General features: G+C 41.2%; 1 pseudogene; it reads right to left on the reverse strand.

Annotated features, from left to right (window-relative positions):
* Window positions 1–20,783, reverse strand: part of LOC112925624 (malate dehydrogenase, mitochondrial-like) — a 41,456-nt pseudogene extending 20,673 nt beyond the window's left edge.
* Window positions 20,784–21,161: the final 378 nt, after the last annotated feature.

Consider the following 21,161-nt stretch of genomic DNA (forward strand, 5'->3'; position numbering starts at 1 on the left):
CCTGTGACAATTTGGAGAATTCCACAATATAAGTATGTGTGTTTTCAGCCATACATTAGTGCAACATTAGAGCATCTCATCTGCAAAAGCCTCTAAGTTGGAGATCATCAGCTATATAGTGAGAACAAATAAAGGTTATTACATTCTATATAAAGAAAAAAACCACAACCCTCCAGTCTGCCTTGTGTGTGTCACTAGCAGATGTGAGGACCCGTGGAATCATATCCAAATTCAACCAATCAGAATTTAGCGACTCCTGAATGCTGAAGATGTCTCCTGCAAATAATTGACTTGTCCCAGCCATCAATTTAAGAAACTATCCGTGGTAGCAGTTAAGAAGGCTTATTTTAAGCAAAACTGATGTATTAAAATATGTATTACAAAAGATTAATGTTTAATAATTAAGTTGGTAGTAACTAACAAGGTTTTGTTCATCTAAAATATCCAATTTAGATGAATAGCTGATTTTTTTTTTTAATATTTAACCTATTTATTTGAGAGAGAGAGAGAGCAAGCACACAAACTGGCAGAGGCAGAAACAGACTCCTTGCTGAGCAGGGAGTCCAACAGAGGGCTCTGTCCCAGCACCCTGGGATCATGGCCTGAACTGAAGGCAGAAGCTTAACCCACTGAGCCACCCAGGCACCCCAAATAGTTAATTTTTAAAAAGAAATGCAAATGGCAATGAACAAGGAAAAAATCTTCAACTTCAGTCCTTAATTTTAAAATGCAAATCAAGGTAACATACCATTTTTTAACCTATCAGACTGAAATAACACAACTTCTCTCAAAGTTATATATTCCTCTCCTGATTTTATATGCATTTTACACAAATATTCATATTTTTTAATTTAGATGTATTTATTTGAGAAAGAGGGAAAGCACTCAAACATGAGTGTATGCAGTGGAGGGGAGAGGAACAGAGGGAGAGAGAGAGAGAATCCTAAACTGACTCTGCCCTGAGCGCAGAGCCCCACATGGGGCTTGATATCAAGACCCAGAGATGGCAACCAGAGCTGAAACCAAGAGTTGGACGCTTGACCGACTGACTGCACCACTGAAACGCCCCATAGATATTCACTTTTAAAATGATGAAGTCAGAAACGCAGAGAATTTCAAATCCGCAGATAGTTCCATTGCATTGACTGGAGAGGAGGTATCGAAGAGAACAGTCCAGAAGAGTCACTGAGGCAAACCTCAAGTTGTGGTAAAAGATACTAACATTTTTGCGGTCCTTGATTCCTTGGGTAAATTTGGTTCCCAAAGGAGTAAATCCATTTACAGCACCACAGTTGATACTTTCAGCAGTATTAGGTTTTATTGTTTTAAAAATATTCCTTAGGCAAGAGGGACTCATGGGTTTGATTTAGTTGTTTTGAATTGTTTGAATTACTAGTAATGTACAACTTTGTTTTAAAGATGCAGTCTTCTTTCATGAAAAATTTTGTTCATTATCACTTATCATACTATTCCCTTATTTGACATATGATATTTACAATGAGTATTCCTTACTCCACTGTTACATTTCATTTTGGTTTGAGGTTTTTTAAATTATGCACATTTTCTATTTCTTATAGTCAAATTTGTCTCTCTTTTCCTCAGTAATTATAAAAACATCTTTTCTAAGATTAGAAAATTAAGTATGCTCCAAAAATGTGATATATGAGGGTATTTATTTTTAAAATCTTTCACTCTAAATTCACCAGGAAATAATTTTGACATGTTATTCAAGGTATAGGTTTAAAAACGAAATTTCCTTGTGATTCCTGGCTGGCTCAGTCAGGAGAATGTGTGACTCTTGATATCGGGGTCATGAGTTCGAGCCCCACATTGGGTGTAGAGATTACTTAAATAAATAAAACTTAAGGGATCCCTGGGTGGCGCAGCGGTTTGGCGCCTGCCTTTGGCCCAGGGCGCGATCCTGGAGACCCTGGATCGAATCCCACGTCGGGCTCCCGGTGCATGGAGCCTGCTTCTCCCTCTGCCGGTGTCTCTGCCTCTCTCTCTCTCTCTCTCTCTCTCTGTGACTATCATAAATAAATTTAAAAAATTAAAAAAAAAAAAAACTTAAAAAAAAAAAAATAAATAAATAAATAAATAAATAAATAAATAAAACTTAAATAACAAAAAAACAAGAACAGGTTTAAAAGATAAAATAAAATGAAGTTTCCTGTCCCTCCACAATTGCTGAGCTGGGCTGTCAATACCATTTAATGAAGAATTGCTCTCTATACTCATTTGAGGTAGCTGTCTCACTGTATGTACTTATATCCCAAAATCTCTGCAGATTTCATCAGAATTTGCATAGAATCCAGTTCAAGTTTTATCTGTGGTCACTGTCCCACCCCAAACCCAAACATATGTCATCCACCTAATCAACAAGCCCAGCAGTGTCTAATCCAAAGCATCTCTTAAAGCCAGTGATCTCCATGTTTATTGCAACACCCAGAGCTCAAGCCACTAGCATCACTTGCTTAGACCAGTTCACAAACTCTGAACTCCTTTTCTGACAGCTGGAGGGATACTTTAAAAATATAAATCCTGCTTGTAATCCTCTGCTGCTCATATTGCTATTATATAGCATTTAGACTAAAATGTAAAATGCTTATTTGGGGACCACGAGTCCTGTACAATATGGTCCCTGAGTACCTTTCTCATCTCCTCTCATGTCACTGTCTGCCACTGTCTCCAGAACGGTCTCCTTTCAGGTTCAAGAAAATCATAAATTGGTCCTCACATGGCGGGTGCTGTGCGCGCTGCCCCCATGCTGAAATTGCACTTCCTTCTGATTCAGGCTGCTGCCCATCTTTGGGGCTGATAGGAACTCCCAAGGGTGGGCTTCCCTGGGCTCTCTGTCCAGAGCGGTTCTCCCATGGCTTTTCATACCAACTGGCTCTACTTTCTCCCTCACTCGTATCAGGATCTGCAATTGCCTTACCTACTTGTTTTCCGATTTGTCTTCTGTATCCTCTTTTACAAATTCCTTGAAAGGAAAGATCTTGTGTGTCTTCTTCATTCCCATAAACCCAGCACTTTGTATAGTGAAGGTTACACAGTAAGTGTCCGGCTGGATGCTGAGCAGGAGGATGAACAGACAGGAGTCCCCTGGTGCTCTTCTCCTGCACCTCCGTCCCTAGATTAATGTCTTCTGCAGTGACTTAGTGTTTATTACCCCCAAGTATTCATTTTCCCCTTTCCTGTTCCTTACCACTCTCTATGTTTGTGAGGTTGTGTGTGTGCCATCCCCAAGGCCAGGAGTGGCCTGATCTCTCTAGGCACAGACACTGGTTCAGTGATGACCAGGATAGGAAAGCTACTTCAGGTCTGAGACTAGAGAAGAAGCCAGGAGCTTCTGGGGAAGACTCTGCCTTTTTCTTCCATATTATTAAGATATGAATTAGACTTGATGTAGTCCCAATGAGAATCCCAGCAGGCTTTTTTTTTTTTTTCCATAGCAAAAGGAACAATAAAAGGAAGAAATTAACAAAGATAAATGAAAATATGCATGAATACATCGTTTTTCTTTTTCTAAAATAGTGATTTAAGTAATTTAAGTATTTAGTTCATTTACCTCCTCTTTTTCATTTTGTTTTATAAACTCATTTAAAGCTGCGGCTTTGGGCACCTGGGTGGCTCAGTTGGTCAGGTGTCTGCCTTTGGCTCAGGTCATGATCTCAGGGACCCAGGATCAAGCACCACATCTGGTTCCCTGCTCAGAGGGGATCCTGCTTCTCCCTCTCTCCCTACTTCTCCCCCTGCTTATGCTCTCTATCTCTGTCAAGTAAATAAATAAAACATTAAAAAAATAAAGCTGCAGCTTTATAGGGACACTTGGTTGGCTCAGTGGTTGGGCATCTGCCTTTGGCTCCAGTCATGGTCCCGGGGTCCTAGGATCGAGTCCTGCATCAGGCTCCCCAAGGGAAACCTGCTTCTCCCTCTGCCTATGTCCTGCCTTTCTCTCTCTCATGAATAAATAAAATTTAAAAAAAAAACTCTCTCATGAATAAATAAAATCTTTAAAAAAAAGATCTGCTTTATAGATATTTGTCAAGCTAAATCTAAAATTCATATGGAAATGTAAAGGACCTGAAGCAGCTGTAGTCTGGGCTGCATCCTATTAGTGTGGGCATGTGTTACTCATATGCTTTTCTTACTCTTTTAAAGATACCTTAATTCTATTCTTAATTCCTCCCTTAGTCCCAATATTGTTAGAAAAGAGTGACTGCTTAGCTTCTGTAAATTCCAAAGCGGTTTGAGTTTTAAACATTCAAATCTATACTGCTGATTTACGATTTTTTTTTTGGTAATGGTTAAAAAACATCATCTTTGTGTTTTCTAATTTCAACCATTTGGGAAGCTAAAAGGAAATTTGAGACTTCTTTTTTGAAAAATGTTTTAAAGATTTTATTTATTTATTTGAGAGAGACAGAACATGCACAAACCTAGGAAGAGGCAGAGGAAGAGGGAGAAGCAGGCTCCCCACTGAGCAGGGAGCACAAAGCCAGAGCTCCATCCCAGGACCCCAGGATCATGATCTGAGCTGAAGGCAGATGCTTAACCAAATGAGCCACCCAGGTACCCCTTGAAGATATTTTTTATAAAATGTCTTTGGCACCCGGGTGCCAAATATTTTTTATAGATATTTTTTTAAGATGTTTTTTTATAAAATGTCTTCAAATTCTTGAGATGTCCTGTCCCATAACTTTAAAAGTAACTATCACCTTAAGTTTCAATCATCTAATTGCTGCATTTTGCCCATCATATATTTATGAACCTAAGAATGAAAACCAAGTCTTTACCCTGTAGGTCCCTATACCCTGTGCCATCAGATCTCTTCAGAGAGGGAAGAAATAGAGGTGCAACGGCTAGTTTTAATGGAGAAATGGCTTCACTCCCTAAACTGTCACACTCTGTCACACAACATCTGAGAATTTTCAACAGAAAAGTAATTGGCCACTTTCCTCATGTTCTGAAAGGGGAAATCTGAGGACATTCGCACAATTTTCATAAATCTGGGATACTTAACAGTCCGCTTCTCCACATCCAGTTGTTGCAGTTCATTTTGTATCAGTGTGTATACTCTGAACTCCTAAATACAGGAAGTTAGTTGAAAGTATACCATTGGCCTTCTTAGACAAAGATAATATACTGGCAACAATGTTGCTTTCTGTCTTTACAGGCACAGATAAAGAGATTGACATTACATCCATTCCTTTTCTCTGGAATCACAAGTTTAAGCATTGTAGTCAGCAGTAGTGATACTAGATCTTTAAAGAATGAGGCATGCAAAAAATAAATAAGTAACAAGCAATCTATAAGTAGTCATTCTTTGGTTTAATTCAAACATTCACTTTTTCTAGATAACTTCTTAAAAATATAATTTTTTCTTTCAAATTAAATTGTCTTCTTTCTGTTGTTGCCATTCTTTGGTGTTTTGTATTACCAGTAACATTTGTAAGATCACATTATACTAATAGTAACAAGGAATGCTGGGGTGACTCAGCTGGTTAAGTGGCTCAGGTCATGATCTCAGGATCCTGGGATCGAGCCCCACATCTGGCTCTCTGCTCTGTAGGGAGTCTGCTTCTCCCTCTCCCTCTGTTCTCTTACTCTCTCAAATTAATAAACAAAATCTTAAAAAAATAATAATGACAATGTTAAAGAATTAATAGATTTAACAATCCTAAAAGACATAAATCTAACCTTATTAATCCTGGCATCCTCAAGGCTTGGACAGAGCCTGGCACCTATTCAGTCCTTTATAAATTTGTGTTAAATTTGTGTTAAATGTAGCTGGCACTGAAAAAATGCTGTAGTCCTAGGAAAAGCGTTATGTTGTCCAAGATAAATCACATACCTGGAGTCAGTTGTTAAGATCCTTTGACTTATTTGGTACTCTGCTAAAGTCTTTCTCCCTATTCTGGAAGCTCATTTAATCCAACTATAGTTTTTTGGTAGCAATGGTTTATAATCCTACTAAAGAAGGAGGAAGGGCAGCTCGGGTGGCTCAGCGGTTTAGCGCCACCGACAGCCCAGAGTGTGATCCTGGAGACCCAGGATCGAGTCCCACGTCAGGCTCCCTGCACAGAACCTGCTTCTCCCTCTGCTTGCTTCTCCCTCTGCCTGTGTCTCTGCCTCTCTCTCTCTCATGAATAAATAAAAATAAAAACATTAAAAAAAAAAAAAGGAGGAAGACCAGGACAAAGAGGGGGAGAAGAGAAGGAAAAAAAAAGGAAAAAGGTATATAAACAACATTTTTTTACCTTATCTCTCTTATTGCTTTTTGTTGATAGTGAGCCATCTAGGAAGTAGATTTGGGTCCAGAAGAGATGGTCTATACCAGGTGTTCAATTAGATATCCTATAGTCCATATTCAGCCCACAGATATGCTTTCTTGGCCCTAAACAACATTTTTCTGGATTTTAAGATATGTAAATGGTTTTCAATATTTTAAAACCCAGAAATTTGCACAAATATCTAAATTCTGATCTTTCTTGAATAAAAATGAGAAGAATTAACAAAAGTAGTCTCTTATTCTCACCAGGTGGCAGTGGGCTAGGGCTGAATCATGATTGTCTCTTTAGATTGGGGGGGGGGGTCCAATGTGCCACAGACACCCCACCTCCAATTCTGTCTGCAATCTCTAATGTCAGCTGCACTTGTGATGGCTGCATTGCAGACAGCAGTCAAGCATGGTGGCTAAGGGCATGGACTCTGGACCAGATTGCCTGGGTTTGAATCTAGATTCCATCATTTTTTTTTTAATTTTTATTTATTTATGATAGTCACAGAGAGAGAGAGAGAGAGGCAGAGACATAGGCAGAGGGAGAAGCAGGCTCCATGCACCGGGAGCCTGATGTGGGATTCGATCCCGGGTCTCCAGGATCGCGCCCTGGGCCAAAGGCAAGCGCCAAACCACTGCGCCATCCAGGGATCCCTAGATTCCATCATTTTTGACCAGTGTTCACCTTAGGGAAGTTTCCTGATCTTTCTGTACCTTGGTTCCTTATTTGTAAAGTGGGATAATAGCTGTTACCCACCTTTGTGATGAGAATTAAATGATTCTATACATGAAATACTTAAAATAGTGCCCCCCCACAAACACACATATACACTGCAATCCAGTGACACATCCAGTAAGCACCAGGTATTATCACCATCTTGCCTGAGCTGTGTTTTCTTATGGTGGAGTTAAGAAAAAAATCAAATCGCACTTAACCTTCTGTCTCTATTGAAAGTGGAAAATATACAATAGACTCAGAAAGCAAAGCATATTTCTGCATGTGGAATATGCAAATAAAATGTATGTGTGTCAAAAAAATGGATGACCCATTATGAAATAATGCACAGTAAGAACTTTAACCAGAAATACAAAAAACTATGGAAAATGATCATCGAAATAAAAGATTGGTGGGCGCCTGGGTGGCTCAGTCAGTTGGGTGTCTGCCTTCAGCTCAGGTAATGATCCTGGGCTGGGGTCCTGAGATCAAGCCTCAAGTTGGACTCCCTGCTCACTGGGGAGCCTGCTTCTCCCTCTCCCTCTTACCCCCTGCTTGTGTTCTCTATCTCAAATAAATAAATAAAACCTTTAAAAAATAAAATAAAAATTGGGATTTCAACAAGAGTTCTTTAAAAATTCAAGCAGTATAATTGATCTTGATATAAAATACAATAACATATTAAGAGACAAGAAAGTGGCAGTAACACTGCTTCCCTCATTCACTTTATCTGCCTGGGTCTTAATAGGCATCAGGTCTGGTTTCAGGACAAGTCTAAGAACACCCCCCACAAACAATAGTTGTCTGGGTGAAGCAAACTAAACTAAAACCCCCAAACATTAGAAAAGCCAAGTGTAAATCTGTTTAATGTTTACAGTATTGTAAAGAAAAAAATGCTAGAAAACTATGAACGTGAAAAATCACATTTGTAAACAAACAACTTAATAATACAATAAATATAAAATAGACTTCTGCAAAAGGTGGCCCAGGCTTACAGAACACTTTCTTCCACAAAACAAACAAAATGAACAAAAGCCATACTACACAAAGAATAAGCCAGCCATGCTAAAACAAAGGAGCAAATAACCTACTATTATAAACCGTGATAAGAATAATCTAGAAGAGGGGCACTGGGATAGCTCAGTCAGTTGAGCATCCAACTCTTGATTTTGGCTCAGGTCATGATCTCAGGGTCAGTGGGGAGTCAGCTTGAAGATGCTTTCTCTCCTTCTACCTCTCTTTGCCCTCAAACAAATAGATGAATCTTTTAAAAAGAAGACGAAATGGGGACCCCTGGGTGGCTCAGTGGTTGAGCATCTGCCTTCACCTCAGGGTCTGATCCTGGGGTTCTGGGATTGAATCCCCACATTGGGTTCCCTGGGGAAGCCTGCTTTTCCCTCTGCCTGTGTCTGTGCTTTTCTCTGAGCAGGAAGCCTGCCCTGGGGCTCGATCCCAGAACCTGAGATCATGACCTGAACCCAAATCAAGACCTGGACGCTTAAGGAACTGAACCATCCAGGCACACCTAAATGTTCTTATTTTTTGAAGGGAAAACAACATGTCAAACTTACAAGAAGATAGGTATAATGTAGATACAATGGACTGGAAACTAAATCTCAAAGTCCACAGTCAGAAATTCAAAGGCGTGAGGCAGTGGCTGTACTAATTCATTCACACAGTCGATTTCAATGTATGAAACATGTTCTATGGCTGAGACCCTGCACCAGGCATTGAGAATCCAAGCAGCGAATGAAATAGACAGATATGCACTCTGCCATGATACGTCCATTCCACCTGGTTGTCCTTATTCACAATAGTCTATAAAAGCAGTTGTGTTTCTGAGGCATAAAAAACCATAAGTATAAGGGCACGTGTGTGGCACAGTCGGTTAAAGGCCAGACTTTTGGTTTTGGCTCGAGTCATGATCTTGGGGTCCTGAGACCTAGCCCCACATGGGGTTCCATGCTGGGTGTGAAGCCTGCTAGAGATTCTCTCTGCCCTCCACTCCCTCTCCTCCCTCCTGCCCATGTGCACATGCTCTCTCTCTCTCAAAAAAAAAAAAAAAAAGATAATAATAATAATAATAAATAATTAAAATTTTTAAAAACTTAAATATATTGCTTAAAGCCATAAAAATAGTCACTAACAGTAGGTTTTTTTCTGAAATACGGGTAAAGTATGGAGAGGGAGAAAAGAAGGCAGAAGATATAGACTACATCACACACAAAAAGAAGAAAACAAAAAAGGTGGCAAGAAGTAAAATCATAAAATAAAATGGCAGAATTGAGACCAAACATCAAGCATGACTATATTACTATGTAAAACAGATCGCTATATTATATAGCTATACTATGTGGTATAACTCCAAAACGTTTGAAAATTTACAAACTAAATAGATGGATGAGAATAAGAGAAAATAGAAAAAAAGCTTTAAAGGGCATTTCCAGGTTGTATTCATTTCAGGGATACATTCTTATTAAACTGATACAGGTATTTAAGCTGTTCCATAGATAATAAAAAAAGTTCTAGCTTATTTTTGCAAAGTTAGCATACTATTGTGATTGAAACCTGACAGACAACACAGACCAATTTCTTTTTTAAGTATTTATGAAAATTCCCAAATAATAGATCAGCATGAGGAATCTAGCAATGTGCTATGGATATGGGTATAAAATATGACTATAGTCAGTTTACTCCAGGATCAGGGGTATTACATATTAGAGAATATCTTAGTAAAATTCACCATAATGATAGATTAAATAGGAAAAACTAAACTAATATCTGTGGAAACCAGAGTTGCCAGAGATGAGGGGGTTGTGAAAAGGGACTGATGACAAAGGAGCACTTGTGAATTTTTCAGGGTGATGGAAACGTTCCTTATCTTGACTATGGTATTAGTTACACAATTGTATACATTTGTCACAACTGATCAAACTACACACTTCTAAAAAGAGTGAATCTTTAGGAGTACGTGGTTGGCTCAATGGTTGAGCATCTGCCTTTGGCTCAGGTCATGATCCCGGCATCCTGGGATTGAGTTCCATGTCGTGCTCCTAACAGGGAGCCTCCTTCTCCCTCTGCCTACCTCTCTACCTGTCTCTGTGTGCCTCTCATGAATAAATAAATAAAACCTTTTTTAAAAAGTGAATCTTTATTGTATATAAAGCATACCTTAATAAATTTTACCTTAAAAATAATTCATTTGAATAAACATCCTATTCATGTATTTATTTATTTATAAGATTTTATTTATTTATTTGAGAGAGACAGAGATAGCAAGAGAGCACAAGTAGGGGGAGAGCAGGGAGCCTGATGCAGGGCTCAATTCCAGGATCGGGACCCTGGGACCATGACACAAGCTGAAGGCAGATGCCCAACTGACTGAGCCACCCAGTGCCCCATAAATGTGCTATTTATTTAATTTTTTAACATGTGACATTATGTTAGATAAATTAAGAGTAGATGGCAAATTCTTTAATTTGCATAAATCCACAAAATACAGACACAAACTATGTATTTACAAAAACATATTCAAATGTATTCTAAATTCCTACATTTGTCATATATACTCAAAATTTAGCATCAGACTGGATGATTTAATATGAGAAACATTCCACTAAAGTTAGATAAAAGAGCTTAGTGACACTAATATTTAACATTTGTTGTAAAAGATAGTTCAGTATTCAAAAATTAAACTATTAGAAAAGAGGAGGGATTATGACTATGTCTAGGTGGATGATGGGAAAAAACAAAAGATAATCAAATGTAAAGCTACTCAGTCATAAGGGAATTCAGAAAGTAGTTAATAACAAGATGATTCTTTTAAATCAATAGCTTCACTATAGCAAATAAAATCCAATTAGAAAATGTAGGGGTACCTGGGTGGCTCAGTTGGTTAAGCGTCTGCCTTCAGCTCAGGTCCTGATCCCAGGGACCAGGGAGCTCCCTGTCAGGCTCTCTGCTCATCAGGGAGACTGCTTCTCCTGCCCTCTCCGCACTCATACTCTCTCTCTCGCTTCCTCTCAAATAAGTAAATATATATAATCTTTAAAAAAAAATGAAAATGTAATAAAAGATCTCCTTTATAGTAGGAGTAACAATATACTCAACAAAAATACATACAGATTAATTTATCAAGAAAGATATAAGCCCGCATGCACAAAATGTACAGGTTATATTGAGAGAACACTTGAGTAAATGTTAGATACATTAATTTTGGAAAGAAAGTCTATTTAGTAAAGACATCTTTTTTTTATAAATAAATTTTTAGATTCAATGTAATCCAGTGTAACTGAGTGTAATGCAATCCTGATCAAAACTCCAATTCTAAGTTTCATCTAAAAGAATGGCTTTCTTGGCTAATAAGAGAATAGCCAAAAAATTGCTTTAAAAAGAAAGTAGTGTAGAGGCACCTGGGTGGCTCAGTGGGTTAAGCTGACTCTTGATTTCTGCTCAGGTCATGATCTCAGGGTCCTGAGAGTGAGCACCTCCTTGGGCTCCACACCCCTCCTGGGGCTGAATGCAGACTCAGCACAGAGTCTGCTTGAGATTCTTTCTCTCCCTCTCCCATTGCCCCTTCCCCTATTCTCTTTCTCTCTCTCTCTCTCAAATAAGTAAATATAATCTTAAAAAAAAAAAGCGGTGTATATTTTGGTGCTATGGGGGAAAATTATAAAGCTAAGAAAAATAATATGTCACTAAAACAATAAGCCAAATGTTCAATGCTGTTCATAGAATCCAAAAGTATACCCAAGTTTCTTTTTTTTTCTTTTTATTGAAGTTTGATTTGCCGACATATGGGATGAGTACCAGTGCTCATCCCATCAGGTACCCTCCTCAGTGCCCATCACCCAATTACCCCGTCCCCCCGCCTACCTCCCCTTACACTACCCTTTATTCATTTCCCAGAGTTAGAGGTCTCTCCTGTTTTGTTTCCCTATCAAATTTTTCCCACTCATTTTCCCTCCTTTCCCTTATAATCCCTTTCACTATTTCTTATGTTCCTCGTATGAGTGAAACCATATGATGATTGTCCTCCGACTGACTTACTTCACTCAGCCTGATACCCTCCAGTTCCATCCATGTATACCCAAGTTTAGATGGAAATGTAGTATATATTTTTCGAAGCACTTTAGATTAGGGCTAATCAGTAAATGGTTTTTAAACAACTCATTAGCTACTTGTTAGAATGTAAAGATGAATTTCCACCATTCTATTCTTCAAAATTAATTTCAAATGTATCAAAAAAAACATGATATGAAAACATTGGACAAAATCTTTAAAAAGATAGTCTGGTTTTCCTACAGTTTCACATAAAGTCTAACATGTATTAGGAAAGATATTCAAATTTTCTGTGCAGAATATGTCATCATATTCTGAGAGAGAGAGAAAGTAGAAAGATAAATGCTAAAATAAGGAGAAATACTTGTAACACTCTACAAAGTATGATATATGTGATATCTAAAGAGCTCTACTAAACTTAAACATGATGCACAAATTCATTAGTCATTTTAGAAATGTAAAGTAATCCTCCTTACCAGAATGACAAAGACTAGAAGAGTAAGTAATAGCTGGTGTTGGTGAGAATGAGGAGAAATAGATGTTCTTAAACGTTTTTGTTGGGAATATAAGTTGGTAATGTATACTAAAATTTTATACAAATATATTTGGTCTAATAACACCATTTCAAGGGATTCATTCCAATGAAATAGTGTAGAACACTACATACATTACACAATGAAATAGTGTAGTGTATGTAAAGATTTCCATGCAAGGGTGTTTATTGTGGCTTTGCTTATAACAGGAAAAGTTGAACAATGTTTGTATATTTGCATATTACATTTGTATTATATTTGTGTAACATTGTGTCCACCCATATCTGGAAAGATACACAATTGTTAAAGTTAGGATATTGATTCAAATTAACTTACACATTAACCTAATTATTATCTCAGAGGGTAGGGCAGGTCCAACCATCAGCAACTCAAAGAAGTCCTCAAGGATCCAGAGTCTTTGCCTCTCTTATCTGTTGCTTGAGCACTGGGTCCCTTAAAGAGATACCGCTCATTATCCTACGATGGTGCCCGAGGCCATCAGGCTACTTGCTTCCTTTTCCTACATAAGTAGGACTGTTTAAAGGAAAAAAAATAAACCTTTGGCCTAACCACTGACTCCAAGTTATCCCCTCAGTCTGGACCAGTAGCAATTTCCATTGAAACAACGCATAGTGATTGGCTTACACTACAGAAGCCTCTCCCCCATGCTGGGTTTAGGATCACCTTTCCTTGAGTCACGTGAGGAAGGAATGTCTGAATAAAATAGGATTTTTTTTTTTTTTTTGGAAAAACAAGTCGAATAAGATGGACACAAGGTAAGATACCCATTGGTAACTCTATATGTAGCCACAAAGAGAAAAGAGGGGTTATTACTTAGAGCTTTGGTTACAAGTGCTCAGGGTTGGTTTTTTTTTTTCTTTTTTCTCACTATTCCTTTTTTTTCCTAAACAAACATCATATATTCTAAAGAGGGGAAAAAAGTTTTTCGTTGATTATAAAAAACAAAGTATCAGTGGAAAACCTTGAGAATTTACTGAGACTTGAGAATTTACTAGTATCAGTGCCTCCACATTTATGCTAGAAATTTTCAACTGAGGCAATTGCTAGAGAGTCATAAATATATAAGATGAAGGGAAATCAAGGGGTTTCCTCTGGCATTCTTAGTACTTCCCAATCCCTGCCTGCTTTGTCAACACCCTTATGTACGGACGTTCAATGATCTGTAGAAAAAGTGTAAGCATTCATAAACATTTAGGGCTTGGATACCAGAACACAAAACACTAAATGTCTGCTAAAGTATCATTAGCATTGATTTTCCTGCCTCTTCTTTATCTTTTCCTTCTTTCTTTAACATGATATTCTTTCCCTTAATACTCCCTAGCACTGTTACAATTCAGTCCTATAAGTAAAGTTGCCATGCTTAAATAGTACGAGATTTTATTTTATTTTTTTAATATTGTATTTATTCATGAGAGACACAGAGAGAGAGGCAGAGGCACAGGCAGAGGGAGAAGCAGGCTCCATGCAGGTAGCCCAATGTTGGACTTGATCCCAAGACTCCAGGATCACATGCTGAGCCAAAGGCAGGCACTCAACCACTGAGCCACCCAGGCTTCCCAGTACAAGACTTTAAAATGTTACAAACTTTGTTTAAAAATATATGGTCCAGGGGATCCCTGGGTGGCTCAGTGGTTTGACGCCTGCCTTTGGCCCAGGGGGCGATCCTGGAGTCCCTGGATCTTGTCCTGCGTCGGGCTCCCAACATGGAGCCTGTCTCTCCCTCTGCCTGTGTCTCTGCCTCTGTGTGTGTGTGTGTGTGTGTGTGTGTGTGTGTGTGTCTATCATGAATAAATAAGTAAAATCTAATAAAAATATAAAAATATATGGTCTGGTGGGTGGAGGGGATGAGGTAATTGGGTGATGGGCATTAAGGAGGGTATTTGATGTAGTGAACCCTGGATGTTATATGCAACTGATGAATCACTAAATTCTACTCTTAAAACTAATAATACGCTGCCAACTAAATTGAATTTAAGCAAAAATTTTTAAAAATACTTAAATAAAAATAAAAATATATGATCTGACCTCTATCATGCAGCAATCCCAGAGGCCTGATAGAAATGCACTACAGATATTCACCAAAGGACATGTCCAAGAGTGTTCATACTAATACTCTCTGTAATAAGCCACACTGGAAACAACCCAAATGTCTCCAGCAGAATGAACAAATTATATATGCACACCATAGAATATTACACAGCAAGAAGAATGTACAAATGTAGTCATATGCATCACATTGAGCAAATATCCCAAACAAGTTGAATGAAAGAAGCACTATTAGATTCCATTAATATAGCAAGAGGTGGCAGGGAGGTGCGCAGGTGGAGAAAAAAAAAGATTCCACTAATACAGAATTCAAAAAACGAGGAATCTAATTGATGGTGATAGAAGTCAAAATGGTGGTCACCTTTTAGCAGGCACTGACCGGAAGAGGGCATGGGGCCTTCCGGAGTTCAAGCAAAACTGGATTTCTTAACATGGTTTCTGGTTATACAAGGGCATTTGATTTGGAGAAACTTATTGAGCTATATATTTAGGATATGTGTACTTTTCATTATGTACTACACTTGAATTTTGGAAGTTTATTTTTAAAATATGGCCTGAAAAATGCAGATTATCATTTCCTTATAAGTTTTTTTAATGGATGACATGAATGCTCTTCGCTGTATAATGTTGTTTTGCCACGTGATCCTCTTCTATCCTTAAACATTTATAAAACTGAGGTCCAACTGAAATAGAGACCTCACTCTACAACTTAATTAAGCTCTGGAGTCCTTTCTTTCCCCTCACCTCTATTCCCCTTCTGAGTTTCAGTTGACTCAATGGAGACAATTTTCTCAGCTTAGTGTGCTGGTTAAGACCCCAGTGGGTTTACATCCTATCTCTGCAATTTAGTAGTGGTTTGATTTAAAGTAACTTACCCTTCAATGTTTCTCTTTTCTTATTTGTAAAATGTTAATAAAAAATAGTTCCAACCTCATATAGTTGTGAGGATTGAATGAACTAAAAGGTGTAAAGCATTGAGCAGTGAGCTCATTAGATGATGCTGGTTGGCATAAATTCTAGGACACACCTTTTAATTTCTGGAAATCCAGAAGCATTCTATAACCAATGATGTCTTACAATCACTATTGGTCAGGTGAGAGCCTGACCTGGGCTTCCAGCTTTTATTTTCCTTTTATGTATATAGGAATGAAATATGAAAATAACACTTGGTCTAAAAAAGCAGTTTTTTAAGTAAGCACAAAATTAAAATTTTAGGAGCTGGCCTTTTCTCTCTTAGTGACAAGATAATGATATATGTTAATGGATAGCATCTTAGAATTCATGATGTCCTTATGAAATACTTCATGAAGAAGCATTTTGGCGTTATTCTATTTTTAAAGTATTTCCATGCTTTATTTGACTTCTGCGTTTTAAAATCAATCATTTTTTAAAAAGTAAAATAGAAATAAAATAAAATCAATCATTTTAAACTAGGTATTTTCCAGTGATCTTTAAAGCTTCCTTAGGAACTGGGCAATTGAAAGACTTCCCAGGGATGCAGAGCACTGTGACCAGATGCTCAGCTATCACTTGCTTCTTTCTGCTCTTAAAATGCCTTTTCTCCCTTCTCCACTGCCAATCCCAGAGTACCAGCCAGCACAGGACCCCAGCACAGGGTTTTCCCTCACAGTCTTCTCCCCCTTCCCTTCTAAGATCAAATGTTACTTCTTCAGAAAGACCTCCATCAACCCCGGAGCCCATCAGCCCAGTGGTTCTCCAACTTTGCTTCATATTGAAATCATTTAGACACTTCCCAGTATTACTGATGCCTGCATCTCACTCTCAGATATCCTGATTTAATTGTTCCTGTGATATTACGGGGGCATTGGGATTTTTAAGAGCTCCCCAGGTGATTCTGCCAAGATTGGCAACCACTGCATTAGCCTGTTTGATGATTTTCTGATATTTTCTTAATTGCTTTATGTTTGTATCTCCCACCAGCTTCTAAAGACATGGAAGCTTATCTGTGTCAACACTGTCCATACAGTCTCGCACCAGAGCACCCTCCTAGAAGCTGAGCCTCACGGTGCATCTTCTAAGAAGCATAGAGAGCTTTGGCTTACTCAAGAGTTGCCATTAAGCCTGAGGGGATTGATTGATTGATTGATTGATTGATTTTTTTAAAAAGATATTTATTTATTTATTTATTTATTTATTTATTTGACCGGGACAGTGAGAGAGTACAAGCAGGGGGAGTGACAGAGGGAGAGGGAGAAGCAGGCTGCTCCTGGAGCAGGGAGCCCAACACGGGGGGCCGACCCCAGGACTCTGAGATCATGCCCTGAGCCGAAGGCCGACGCCCGCCTGAGCCACCCGGGCTCCCCAAGCCTGAGGGGACTTAGGGAGTAATTCAGATTGGGTCATTTCTTGGGCCTTTCGCCACACGCGATTTCTGGCCTGCGTCTACCCAACTTCATCCACGCCCCCCGCAGCCCAGCCAGGCGGGATGTTAATGCGGCCGACGGTCCCCTCCAGGCCCTCCTCTTTGATCAGCTTTGGGACTGTCTAGCAGATCGCTCCCCCGCCCAGGAGCCCCGGGAGCACAGGGCAGGGTCCGAGAGCTTGTTTACCTGCTTCTGGGGTCTGAGAGTACGAACAATGAGGGGTCTCAAAGGCAAGAAAGCTCCCACTGCGAGGCCCTGGCGGGGCTCCGCGCGCGCCGTGCAAGGGGGCGCTGCGCCTGCCGCGGGGCACCGCGCTCCTCCCGCCGCGCGCGCTTCCGGGGCCTCCGAGCTGCAGGCGCTCGGCCTCGCAGGGGCTCGCGGCTCGGCGCGGCGTCGGCGCGCGCAGCTGCAAGGAAAGCCCCCAAACACCAACTTAATTTACTTAAGCTTTTCGGGTCATTTGTGCCCTGGGGTGTGTTGAGCTTGCAAAAACTCCGACTTCCCCAGGAACTAACTTGAAGGCGTATTTTCAAAGGAAAACAATCAAGTTGTTGAAGGGTGCTTATAAAAGCGTGCAGATGGGTGGGGGACAGATGAAGAGGAACTCAGGTGCATACACACACTTGCTGGTGCAAAACGTATAATAAGCCCCGAGAATACAAGAAATTAATCGTGCTTACCATCAGGCCAAGGTGTGTGCCAGGCCATGCAACCTGGTGGCCTTTGAGGTTTTTTTTAAAGCCTTATGCAAGTATGGATGGATAGATATAGAGATAGATGATTGATAGATTTTATGTTGTGCTATATATTGTATGGTGTTGTATATAATGCATTCTATTGTGGAAGGTATTATATTTTATTATAAAACCATACAATATGTTATGTAGTACGTATATACATTTATCTCTGGTTGGTAAAGTCAAGAAAGTTCAAATTGGTCTCTGCCTTCTAGGCTTACCCATTATACAGACAGAAAGGCTCGCGGAGTGAAAAGGCAAAGACGGAGACCAGAAATATGTGGGACACTCTCGTATCTAATCACTCAAGGCGCCCGGGTGATTGCGGGGAGAGCGACAGGGGAAACTGAGGCGCTCGGCTACCCGAGTGCATTAGGAGTTCTGCGCTTGCAGCGCCGCAGAAGCCGAGAACCCACGCCTGGGGCGCAGAAGCCTCGGTTTCAGCCCCGCCTGGAATTGACTTTTTTTTTTTTTTTTTTTTTTTTTGCTCGGGCCACACACACCGGGGCGTGGGTGGGCTCTCTCTTGCGTCAGGAAGGGGCACTCGCTGCGCGCTCCCAGCTCCGAGAGACTCCGTCTGCTTCTCTGAGGGCGGGACTCGGTCCCTGGGCTGCGTGTCGCCAGGTTAGGGCGGCCGCAGAGGCCGGGCGCGCCTGGAAGAGACCGACCTGGGAGGCCGCCTCGCTTCCCCGCCCATCCGCAAATGAAAGGCTTGAGCGTCGGCCAGATAGCCAGGAAGGGCCCCCAACCGCCCGCAATCCCAGCCCTGGAGCGCGTGGCCTGGGCGCTGCGCTGCGCGCCGGGTAACTGGGAAGGGGAAAGGGAAAGGAAAGGCGACAGGCAGGGGGTCCAGAACTGGCAGTGCTCGCCACTGCTCGCTCTGTGGCTCGCCCCTTTGCCAAAGCTCGAGCCCAGAAACCTCGGTTTTCTACTAAAGGTCTCAGTGTTCTGGGCAAAGAGCAGTGCCCTCCCAGCAATCAGGTCCGCCGGAGCAGGAGCTCCCAAATTGTATGCCCTCAGGCAATTTACTTGATCTCTTTCTCTCTTTCAAACTCGGTTTTCCTTCTTATCTGTAAAATGGGGATGATAAAGGCACCTACCTCTGTGAAGAGGTAGCGAGGGCTTACGTGGAATATTGTACACCAAGGACTTGGCCCAGCCCTAGCTTGTAGAGAGAAGTCCACCCCTGCTATGGTTATCCCAAGCAAGAATGGCCAGCCTGAACCCAGGATTGGTATTTAAAGTAGAGTTATGGGGCCCAGCTTCCATAAAAGAGACTCATTCTAAAGGTCCAGCCAGTGCCATCCACTCTCTTCCTCCCTCACAGGGGATTCCCATTCCAACACTTACCGGGAAGCCTTACCCCTCAAAGAAAACAATGCCCCACACCCCTCCCCATTCACGCATCCTTAACCCCCTCCAACTGAGAGCCCCGCAGCTCAGACCGCCGGGATTCCAAAACCCGGGCTACCATTTTTAGCGGTGTGCCTGTGGGAAAGGGCCTTCATTTCTCCAAGTACACTTTACCCTTCTGTAAAATGGATTGTTAAAAACATTTTAAGGTGCCGATTTTAAAAGATCGCACAGATAAAGCAGGGAGTCTGGCCTATGGTCAGCTGCTGCTGCTTTTATTTTCCTCCTTTGGCTCTGGATTGGAGGATCAACTCTATTTGAGACAAGTCAGCCCCAAGTAGATGATGAAGTAAGGACTCCAGCTGCTCTTTGCTCCCCCGGGGAATTCCTTTCCTGTGGACTCCTTGCAATCTTTGGGAGGAGGGGGTTCCACGGACCTTCCCGGACCCTGCTAAGTGGTTAAGCGGTCCAGGCTGACCAGGACTTGGGGCCCTCCTCAACAGCAGCCCTCTACGGTTGATCTTGCTTTGCTCACGTCCTCTCAATTTGCAGATGCTTCCACGGAGGCCCGCAGGGCCCCCCAGCGAGCGGATCCAGATGGTGTGCTTTTAAGGACCCCCACCTCCCCATTTAGGGTGCCTTCTCCTGGAGCGAGAGCCCTGCGGGAGGCATCCGACCATTCACTCAACTCCTTCGCGGTCGGGCGTTTAACCTAGTAGGTGGACAACAAAACCTGAGCTAAATACCCTATTTTTTTTCTTTGACAAATAATCGGCCAGAACGGCAAAATCCCGGCAGGAGGCGGGAGGGCCAGGAGGCCTGGGAAAAACAGAATGCTAATGGGAGCCTGGAGGGGGCGGAAGGCGCACCCGGGCTAGGGCGCCCCAGCCGCCTCGCTTTGAAGTGCACCTTTCCAGCCGCGCTGAAGGGGAGGGCCCTGGATTCCACCCCTCCCCCACCCCTTCCATCCCAGGAGGTTCTGGGGAAATTGAAAGAAGCTCTATCAGCAACTGGGGACTCTCCCCTCAGGTTCTAACTGACTCAATCCTGCTTCCTACTTCTAGTTCGTGTTGCTTTTGACCTGTTGGTTCCTAGCCTTCCCCCAGTAGCATGGGAATCCCTGGAAGAGAAAAGACTGTGGCTTAGGCATCCTCATTTCGCCCCAGTATCTAGTAAGAAGAGGGCAAGAAGACAGCTCAACAGAAGCGTGATGGGGAGTAATAGGAAAGACCTTTGCTGTTCTAATTGCTTTACATTCTGTATGCTGGTGTTACAAGTTGGACCTTGGAGGCAGGTTAGGGAGCTTACCCAGACTCACAAAGCTAGTCAAAGGTAAAGCCACAAGCACATACAATTCTGCATAGAACATTCTGCTTTTCTCTTAGTTTATGGAATGATCTCATTGGTGCCCTTCTTTCTCCCTCCCCCTCTCTTCCTCGGTTATCTTACCGGCTTAAAGCTTTCTGCTGAGTAACTCCCCAACCAAGATTTCCCCTCTCCCCATTTCTCACTGGGGGCCTGAATGGGAGATTCCAGCTGCCTGGTCATTTTGAAGCTGTGGTCAACAGGATCGGATCCTGCCCACCTGTTGTGTAAGACATCCTGCCGCACCTGTACCATAGAGGTGCCTTCTGTTGTTGAAACATCCATCGCTATAGGCTCGGCCTGTCAGCTCTCTTAGTGACATGCGAGTGATTTATGTTCAGGATGATATTTCTCCTTGGCTACATGTTGCTCGCTGCCATCAACAGCTGTACTGCAATTCCAGCACTAACTTTTCTATTTTCCTGTGGAAGTGTGTCAACATTGAAATACACAGGAAAAGCCATGCAATAATGTAATAACTTTTGGTTAGAAAAGGTCTAGAAAAGATTTTTTTAAGTCCTAAGAAGTCTTAAAAAGATAAAGATGTCAGGTCCATTAACTTAGGAAGATCTGTGTTATCTTTTTTCTTTTAATGGGAGAAAATAGCATTTTCACTTTGGTCTTTATGGTTATAAAGCCTGAGACCTGACCGTCCTTGGGCTA

The sequence above is a fragment of the Vulpes vulpes genome, chromosome 11 (assembly GCF_048418805.1).
Source record: "Vulpes vulpes isolate BD-2025 chromosome 11, VulVul3, whole genome shotgun sequence".
In the NCBI taxonomy this organism is placed as follows: Eukaryota; Metazoa; Chordata; class Mammalia; order Carnivora; family Canidae; genus Vulpes; species Vulpes vulpes.